The 10788-nt window shown below is 35.5% G+C and overlaps 1 pseudogene; it reads left to right on the top strand.

Annotated features, from left to right (window-relative positions):
- Positions 1-2566: 2566 nt before the first annotated feature.
- LOC110202596 (cytochrome c pseudogene) lies at positions 2567-10559 on the top strand (annotated as a pseudogene).
- Positions 10560-10788: the final 229 nt, after the last annotated feature.

Genomic DNA, 10788 nt, shown 5'->3' with positions numbered 1-10788 from the left:
ATCTAATTAGATGAAATGTAATTCAAATAATCACAAAGTGCTATATTTTATTCAAAAAATTCAATTTCCTGAGCACATGATGAGCAAGGCATGGTTAGAATGGTATTATTTTTTCCGAAAAATTCTGAGAATTATTTTTACTATAAGCTCAGTTTAAGGAAAAACGTCAAAAGGATAGCCCAAAAGGTTAATATAATCTCATAGAGAATGGGAAGTGACAGTTTTGCCATGCTCTGCCCATATAGTTTACCTTGTTCAATTCTGGTTGCTATATTTTAAGAAGAACATTGATAAGCTAAAAAGCAACCAGAAACAAGTAACAATGATGGTAAAAACAACTAGAAAGAATTCCATATGAAGTTTAGTGAAAGGAATTTGTGAGGGTAATACTGGAAAAAAAAAAAAAGAAGACAGGAGAGTGGCTAGTTTTGTTTTGTTTTCTTAGATTGGAATGACTCTCATGTGGAAGAGGGATCAGATTTGCTCTGCCTGTCTCCACTCCAGGGTACAGGACTTTGAGCAAAAGTTTCAGAAGGCAGAGTTAGGGCTCAAAGCAAGGGAAAAAAATCATAACAACAATTCTCATCCAGACAGAATGAAATATCTTGGAGGCAGTGATTTCCCCTAACTAGGGGGATCCAAGAAAAAGGTGAATGATCGATTATTGCATATGTTGTAAAAAAAATTTTTTTAAACTATAATTTAGACTATATGGCCTCTGGGGTCCATTTTAACTTGGAGAGTTTGCAGTTCTGTTACGTGAGGTAAACCATTAGTAGAAACTTGTAGTAAAAAGAGCGTGTATATTTTCATTAGTAATATTACTGAAATTGTTGTGTTTGTTTTTTGGAATAGCCTTGTATTTTCATTAGCATATGCTATTCCTGATGAGGAAACCCCTCCTACTGATACATATCGGCACTTGCAATACAGCTTATATTCTTTAAAAAAGTGTTGACCAATACACTGTGAGATAAAATGTCTTTCCCAAAGTCCCACAGTCAGTATGTTTCAGAAGTAAGACTTGAACTGTGGTCTTAGTTCAAACAAGCAAAGTTCCCTTATGATAAGGAGTCTCTCATGCTAAATACTTCTATTTCAGATCTCCAACTGATACTGTTTTCCCATTTGCCACAGAGTATAACATTCTTGGATTTCTATATTTGCTGGGATGTGTGTTAAAGTGTCCCAGTATTAAATGAAATTGAAGATTGGCCCTAAGATGAAGTCTGCTCAGGGTTGAAATTGCAGTGGGAATTGAGGGAAAGTTAAACATTCTTAGACAATTTACCTTAATGAGTACAGTCATGCACTTGTACAAAGAAAGAAGGAAATGTGAGGCTGACCAAGCTGTGTGAAATTGAGATAAGCACGCACCTTCTAATTAGAGGCTGAAACAGACAGTCATTTCTTCCCAGGGCTTGGATAACTTGACCCTATATGAAAAGATCTGGGTCAATGGAATCTATTTTTTGTAGCACGTGGGATGTGGCAGATAGCCTGGCCTTCAATTGCCTGCTTTGTGTTTCATCTTATTTATGGCTGGTCACAGCCGCTGAAAGTGAAGGAGTAGACTTGGGAAGAAAATCTTCTTAACCTTGTAAGGGGATGATTTAGGTGTAGAAGACCTATTGGATCGTAGGAGAATCTTTGGAGCCTTTATGATTAAAATTTGGAAACATATCAAAAAAATTGATGTCTGACTCAAAAGAATTCAAAAACCTATTCCGTCCATTCATTTCCTCTTTTTATTACAGGGACAGAAGCAAAACTACTGAGGAATTATTTTCCAGCATAGAATGTATACTATTTTTTGGCCATGCAAAAATACATTGTAGGGTCCTGTAATTAAGAGAAGTCAAAAATGTGACTGAAGACATCACTATTCCCTACAAAATGCCCTTGTCAGCTCATGGAATTCTGCTTACTGCATTTTATATTCCACGCTTCAATTGGGGCAGAAAGATCTTTTACATACTGCTACTATGCAGTAAAGCTGAAATGCTGATGGAAGGTGCAGGTAGCTGTGTATTCAGTACAAAATACCCTCTTGCTGTGTAGGAAGGGATAAATTAAAAGAAATGCCTAAAGCTCTACTGATACTAAAGCTTGGAGCTTGTGATTTCTCACAACCTATCTTGAAGGAAGATAAAATAATGGGAAAAAAATACTTGGCTAAACTGCTGGCAAAAGTCTTATTGTTTGTACCACTTCTGGAAAAAGACCCTTGGGACCAGTAGTGGAATCCTGGTCATTGATTGGCTGGTTAAATAGAAGTCTATTAGCTTCAGACAGGCTAGATTGATTATACAGCAGCAGAAAGAGCTCAGGCTCAGAGCTGAGTGAACGTCAAGGTGAGGGAGGGAGGGAGGAGGGAGAGAGAGAGAGAGAGAGAGAGAGAGAGAGAGAGAGAGAGAGAGAGAGAGAGAGAGAGAGAGAGAGAGAGAGAGAAGACAGGAAGGCAGGCTGTCTGCAGACTAGAGCATCAGTAAGGAACTGCTGGTGCCTGAGAATTCTGATACCCAGCTCCCACAGTGAACAAGTTATTGAGCTGCCTTGCAAGAGGATGCGAGCTCTGAGTCCCTGCAAGAGAAAACAGACTGAATCTCGGAATAGTTCGCCTTACTACATCTTTGAGGAAGAGGTGGTTTTCCAGAACAAAATATATGTACATATTTCAAGCCCCCTTTTCAACCTTTCCAAGTCCCAGCACTGAAAAAAATACAGTTTGAGCTTCCAGGTAAGAAAATTATGTTTTTGTCTGTCTGGCTCTTTTTTTTTCCTTTTTAGTCATTCAAAGAAAATGTATCTTTGTCTTGCCTTGCATGTTTCCAAAACCTCTAGGTATTTGTTACATCTACAGCTGCCCACAGGTATACATGAATGCTAATGTTTCCCTGAGAGTCTGTGTGTAAATATTTTTCATTTTAACAGTTTGCATATCCAGGGCAGAAGATAATATAGAGGTGAGAGATTCCTCAATTGGACTTTAAGGAAGAAGCACATTACAGGAAAATAGAGCAGTTATAAAAATGATGTTTTTCTAACTCATGAAATGTTTCAATATAAACTGTCCCACAGATAGTAAGCAACTTTATGCATAATAGTGTTTCACCGAATCTTCATTACATTGATTGCTTAGTATATATTCCACACAGGTATAGAGGATGGCACATGCTTCTCCTTGATTGTCAGGAGGGGTATGTGTGTATGCGTGTGTGAATGTGTGTGTGTGTGTGTGTGTGTGTGTGTGTGTGTGTGTGTGTGTAAGTGTGCTCTGTCTTTGGACTGCAGTTTTAACTCTAAAGCATAAAAATGATCTGTCTTACATAGGATTGTATCAGACTGTCATATTATAGTTATGATAATGAGGGTAAAGTATTCTGTCTAAGACCAAAACACAAGCACACGGATTCATGGCTATCCTGTATCTGCTGTTTAGCGCTCTAGAAGCCCATAAAGTTGATTGTTTTGATATGACAATGACACTTGTCTCTTAAAGTGTCTCTTGATATTGGTAAACTTTTCACATATTACAGTCTCATCTGAGGCTGTAGAGGGAGTGCAAAGAGGTTTCAGTATGTCTATATAAGGTACTAGGTCTCAATAGGAATAATCGGCTTTGGACAATGCAGCAGTCACAGAGTTGATCGACTTCAGGTTTACAGGTGACAAGAGTCAATTGCTAAAAAGACAGCCTTGTGCTTCCACACAAAAGGGATTTCTCTCATGTCTACATGAGCTGTGATGATTTGTAATATACTTAATGTCTCTGTTTGCTTTTTCTGGTTTTTGATCCATGAAGAAAGAATTCTTGTTATTGAGGCAGGTTGGTTTGTTCCCCTGTGAGTGTAATTCCTTAAATCACTGCTTTAATAAGTGGGGGGGGGGCACGAAACTGCTATTCATAAGTAGGTGAAACTTTTGATGGATTGTTCCAGTAGTTAGACAGCCCTAGTAGACACTGTTGTAGTGTGAAGGATGTTTTATAAAAGTGATTCTCTTTCCCCCTAGTCATGACAACCTCCTTGCACTCTAGGTAAATTGTAACTGTGCAAAACTATGTGTTCATGAATGAAATGCTTTGGGACATTTCCTTAATCTCCCAAACAAGGTAAGACAAGATGCTAAAAATCCCATTACGACGATGATGTTTCTTCTTACTAATGTCTGCTTTAAAATTTGCATTTAATCCAAAGATCTAGAAATAATTGAATTATGTTGCAGCACAGGTGCCCACACAGATCAGAATATAGAATTCATTAAGAGACAGGGATGTGCACTTAGAGTTAATTGGAACTATGTACTTTCACATGTTGTTTAAAACAAATGCTTCTACCACAATGCTCCCTGCAGTGTCTGTTCATTGTCATATATGGGAAATAATAAGGCAAATACTTAGCCACGAAAAGTAGCCAATACTCTATACCTTGTATGGCTATTTTCCCATATAAATACATATTCCCATACATATTCCTATGCATGTGTAGAATTGCCTTTTAGATTTTTGTCAGAATGATTTCTTTATAAATTATATATATATATATATATATATATATATATATATATATATATATAAACACATCTATGCCTAATTTAATTTTACTGTTTTCATCTTCATTAATAAAGTCATTCAACTTTTCATAGGGATTATGAGGTAGATTTAATCACTCCATCTACTATTATTTAACATTTTTAGTGTGCAACATAAAGTTTATAAATAGCACTTCTTATATTCAACTATTGCCTAAAACTTACTTTTTATCATCTTTTTGTCAAAATACCTATTTTTATAACATTCCTTTAAACAGGTATATAGGGTTAAATATTTGAAGATTTTACATTCCAGGGTATACCATTTTTGCATAAACAAATGAAATTTAAAAAAAGGAACCCACTTAAGTAAGTATGCTTTTATTTTTATATGTCAGACATAGATAACCTATCTTTCATGCTTTTAATAATTGCTTAAACTGAGTGATGTGCACTCACTTTTTCTTTCCCACTCTGCTACACATCCTCTCGCTTTACATATTTTATATCTTTTTCTCTTAAATCCCTTACTAATTGCAGAATCATAAAATCATGATTTCTTTTGTGAATGTATTCTCTTGGTAGGGACTAAAATCTGTGCCAAATTCCAGAAGGGTTTTATATAGTAGCAGTGAGTTAGGAGGTCAAGTGTTTATCACTTCTGTGTTAAGTGTTAAGTTCTTCATTTAACTCCTCCCCCCTGTTATTAGATATTGGGATTTTCCCTTTTCTCTGCATTTTTTAGTGTAAATAAAGATGACGTTTCATTAAAGCTTGCTTTTAATGGAACAGCATCTCTTGTCTTTCCTGATTACTCATCTCATGACTCTGCTAGATGAAAACTCAGAGGGAGAAAAATCTACTTTATTTCCACAGATAAATGAGCCGTTAGGGGGCTCTTTCTCACTATGTTATTCATATAACAGCCTACATTGGGTAACTATATGATTCTTTGATACTGACTTTTCCCCTTGTAAAAAAAAAATACAAGTGCTTCTTGAAATAGTATTTTTTTTTGCAAAACAGAAACAATAAAGCACAAACAAGAATGTATTGATTTTAGTACAAGTAGTCATTAAAAAATATCTGCTAATAATATATCTAATACTTTGCAATTTATTTTCATATTATTATTTATAGGTATACAGTGTTAGGTCTTTAACAGTAGCAATAAAAGTAAATATTATAATTATCTGTAATGTGCCATTTTTATACTTAAGTGATATTACATTATAAGAAGAATATAATGGAAAAATCATTCCCAAAGGAGAAATCTCCTCTGCACTTTCATTTGTAAACATCTTTTAACAGGAGAGTAAATCAGTTTTCTGGGAAGTAGTATTCTTTGAGAAAAGAATAGGTTACTGAAAATGAATGCTATCTGTTCAAATAAGAAACAGAAGAAGTGAAAATAATAGGATTGCTTTAATATTGATGATGTAATAAGTTGTAGGCATCAAACTATTTATTTAAAATGCAAGTCCCAAATAGATCACAAAGAATCAGTGAACTTAGATGGAAAAATTATATTTGTATTTCAATAAAAGTAATTTATTTTACAGAAAAATACATGTTCCTCTTACAAAATTCATAAGTTACAAATTAAGCAAACACAGACACATACACACACATGCAAACATGTACACACAGAGAGCAATGCAGGAGCTGGTTCTGAATACATTGATTCTACTCCTTCATCAGAGCAGTTCTCTGAGTATTGTACATTGTAATATCTTGCAGACTTTTTTAGTGAAGGACACACATTTCAAAAATTTCCAACATTGCTAAACCAATTGTCTTTGCTCCAGGAACATAATAATCTGATTCTACCTGAGGCATTCCAATCATTCTAAACATTACTTTAATGGAGCTTACTGAAAAGTGAAAAAGTCAAAACCTTTGTAGTTTCCCTTAAAATTCTTTTATTTTGTAAAGAGTGGAAGGTGGGGAGAATTGAGAATACCACTGCTGAGACACAGGAACTAAATTGCCTCTTTGAAATAGTTATTCCTTACTTCTCCTGCACTGGTGGCAAGGGTTGACCCTAGGGCCAAAGTTTTGATTTACCCTTTTGCCCCATGGAAACTTTATATATGTGTCTTTCTTTTTTATGTTCATTATCCACAAAACCCTGTGGGAGAGTGTTCCAGATATTCAGGAGGAATATTTTGTACCAGCTGTACATTTTAGTAACTAAGCAACAAAACTGATTAAGTTGGGAAGATTATAGATGACAGACCCACTAGTAGGGCTCATAAGCAATAGTTCTAGAAACCTAGGCCATAAGAGTGACCCTTAGGACATTGAAAGTAGTAGTTAGCTATGCTCTGGGTATTTAGTTGGCCAATTTGAGTGATAGTTGTAGTATAATAGTTTAATCCCTGGAAATTAAATATTACTCATTTGTGCCCTGTTCCTTTCTGAGATTCAAGAGGGGCACAGAATTAGAGATTTAGAGGTGAAAAGGAATTTCAACATCATCAACATCATCATCATCATCATCATCATCATCATCATCATCATCATCTCTCTCTCTCTCTCTCTCTCTCTATATATATATATATATATATGTGTGTGTGTGTGTGTGTGTGTGTGTGTGTGTGTGTATTTATATATTTTTATAAAGGGAAACTGAGGCCTAAAGAGGCAAAACAGCTTATCAAAGGTAACAAAGAAAGTAATATAGTCTGAATTGTTGACTCAGCCCTTCAGGACTCCAAAATCATCATTCTTTGCACTGTTTTTCTTTCCCTACTCAACTTTTGATATGCTTTTTTAGGCTTCTTCCCACCTTATAGGTATGAAAGATAAAACAGAAGAAACAATGATCAAGAATAATTGATTCTAACCTGCAGTATGATTGATTGAGTATAAGAATCATCATAATCATGTTCTCAGGAAGGCCAGGTAGATTGCTAGAAATGGGGAAGAGAAGCAGGGAACACTTTTGTCCTTGTTATCATATAATTTTCCCTCTAGAAGCATTATTTTCCCTGGGATACTCACACAGGCTTGGACCACGCTCAGAATAGTGTCTAAAATTACACTAGAGAGTTCTTCCTTTTGTTTCCTCACCTGCTTGTCCTTTTCTAAAATATAAATAGTCCTAAAAGCAACCATAGGTTAATGTTCTTCACACCATCATTTTAATATTGTGGGTCAGTATGTAGAAGTGTTCATTGAAAATACAAATTACTCTTCTGCTGACAGTAAGGACAAAAAAAAAGAGAATAAGAAGGTAGATCACTGGTTGACTGGGTTGAGGGGGAACAGAATGGGGGATAAATAATGATGAAAAATTATAGGTGAGGGGCATTGAAGGCAAAATTCAACCAAGTATTTCACAATTTTGCATAGGACTAGTACATAAGTGTAAGAGAAATATCTGTAATAATTTTTAATAACGATCCTTAAAGAAATTAATAAGGTTCATATTTCAAAGGAGTAGAACATTTTTAGTTTTACTTAGTGCTTTCCTTATGAGAACTCAGGGAGGTAAGCAATACAAATATCATTATCCCCATTTAACAGAAGAGAAAATTGAAGCAAAGAAAGATTAAATGATTTGCCCAAAATTATTCAACTAGCGTTCATCTGAACAAGTTTCTGTCTTTGTGTTTTCTGATTGGACCAACAGTCCCCTTTCTCACTACCACATGAGCATGATAATTAGTGAGGCATCTGTAGCTAAGAAGGAAGGAATGTAAACTGGTTATTTGGATATGCTAACATAGTATGTTATCAGATGATCCAAAAAAACAAATGTGACATCTCTCCCTGTTTTCTGTCAATTTTACTGTTGGATACTATGGTATCCAGGATGATTTAAAAAGAAAAATAAAAAATGGAAGATATTTGTTATATTGAATTAAGTTGATTTATCTGTGGGAAGACTCAAATATATCTTTGCATTTGGATGATATAAACTCATTGATATGAGAACTCCCTCTGCTGGTCCAGCTTACAAGCATTCCAGTCCTCCTTAACCTGTGTACAATTCTTCTCTACATTTTTACATGATCCCTCAATAAAAGGTTTATCCAACAGGCTAGAGTCCCACCGCTAATTCATGTAATATGTTATGGATGCCAATAGAGAATCAGATGCACGTCTGTTATCCCTGATCCTTGGGGTGTAATCAGGCTTTTTCTTTTCCAGACATTGATGCCTTTGTGATTTATTTAATCAACTTAATACAGTTCTGTTACCACAGAGAGTCTTTGATTTTCATTTCTTGTTTTAGGAAGTGCATACTCCCTTCATTAGTTTTACTCTGACTCTCTAATGACTATGTCAACATTATTTCCTAACAATTCTAAGATTTCATCTTGGGGAGACTTGCTCACAGCATTCAACATATGTAAGTGGTTTTTATAGACACTATTTTCATTCTGGTAAAATTTGAACTGGTCAATGATTCCATATATTTCACCTATGATTATTCTACTAATTGAACTCATGGCCACTCTGAACTACGACATGTAATTGCTTGTCAGAAAGAAAGGCACCTGGCAGGCCCTGGATAATATAGTATACAGTTTGATCATATTTTCTATTTTTTGCATTTCTTAGGGATCTTCAAATATTAATACATAAATTCATAAAAACATACACCCCACCAAAAAAATCAAATGGTGTTTAGGAAAATAAACAACAACAACAACAAGAAAACACAAGCACATAAACTAAGTTGTGGGTATTTCCAAAATCTGGGATTGGACTGAATTCTGTGACAGGTCTATCCGTCAACTTTTATAATTGCTAGCTTCACCTCTGTTGCACAAAAACAGATTAACTGAGGGAATACCCCTAGTTTAACTATAACAGACCACAAATCATGTTTTTTACTTCTACTCTCTTTTCCCTACAAGCCTTCTTTTATGCTCATAACACTATAATCTTTCTTCTACATAGTTCTGATCTCATCTCTATGGCTCAAATGATCTTCAGTGGCTCTCACTTGACTACCAGGTAAATATTAAATACCATTTTACCTGCTCAAAACCTTGGAAAATCTGATGACACCCAGCATTTCCATACTTACCTCATATGACTTTATTATGTGTATGCTACTACATTCTAACCAAATTGTATTGCTCTTTGCCTATAAATCTGCCACAAACTCTTGCCTCCACTGCTCACTATGCCTATTTTGTCCTCCCTTTCCTATGTTGATTTCATCTTATAAATCTCATCTCAAACACATTTTTTTTCCATAAACCTTGATCTGAACTTGTTAGTATGGACTTTACCCCTCAGAAATCTTATACTACTTGTCTCTGCAGCATTCTAATATACTTTTGAAATAGTATACATTATAAATGAGGATTTGTTTCTTAGTCACAATCACTTAGACTGTGAGATATTTGAAGGCAGGAGCCATGTCTTACCTACATTTTCATAATAATACCTAATATTTACAGAGTAACTTAGGATTGTTCTTTATATTCCCTCCTCACAATAACCCAGTGAGTTTAGTGCTATTATTATCCCCATTTTTCAGATGAGGACAGAGATTGAATTACTTGACCAAGGTCACATAGCTAAAAATCATCTGAGGAAAGAATTAAGTTCATATCTTAATGACCCTCCGGTCAAAGAGTCTATCCAATGTACCACCTAGTCCTTAAAATAGTGCTGTGCAGAGAGAAAGCGCGAGTGGGACCGGGGTGGTGGCAGAGCGGGCGAGCGTGGGGCTGCTGGCCAAGCCGAAATCACCACGGATGACATGGAGAAGGGCAGGAAGATCTTTGTTCAGAAGTCTGCTCAGTGTCACACCGTCGAGAAGTGTGGCAGGCACAAGACGGGGCTTAATCTGAACGGCCTCTTTGTCCGAAAGACCGGCCAGTCTCTCGGCTTCTCCTACACAGGTGCCAACAAGAACAAAGGTATCACCTGGGGAGAGGAATACGGTGATGCAAAACCCCAAGAAGTATATCCCTGGAACCAAAATGATATTCGCATGCATTAAGAAGAAGGGAGAAGGAGCAGACTTGATAGTATATCTTAAAAAGGCCACCAAGTAATAGCTGTCTACTGCCTTATTATAAAAAGGAAATGTCTCTTGTGATGAGATTGCTTTTCTTTTTTTACATGTATCATAAAAATGCTATTTAAATTTGGTTTCATCAACTAGAGAATTTTGATCATGAATATTTTTAAATATTTTAAAAATTTTTTTAAATTTTTTTCAGCAGTCTTAATAAAGGAATGGTCACAATTGTAGCCACAACCAAGTTGTGACACTTTTCTGTT

This window comes from Phascolarctos cinereus, unplaced genomic scaffold, assembly GCF_003287225.1.
Source record: "Phascolarctos cinereus isolate Bilbo 61053 unplaced genomic scaffold, phaCin_HiC Scaffold_4;HRSCAF=312, whole genome shotgun sequence".
Taxonomy (NCBI): domain Eukaryota; kingdom Metazoa; phylum Chordata; class Mammalia; order Diprotodontia; family Phascolarctidae; genus Phascolarctos; species Phascolarctos cinereus.
The sequence above is the reverse complement of the archived record's forward strand: the minus strand, read 5'-3'. Positions and strand labels throughout refer to the sequence as shown.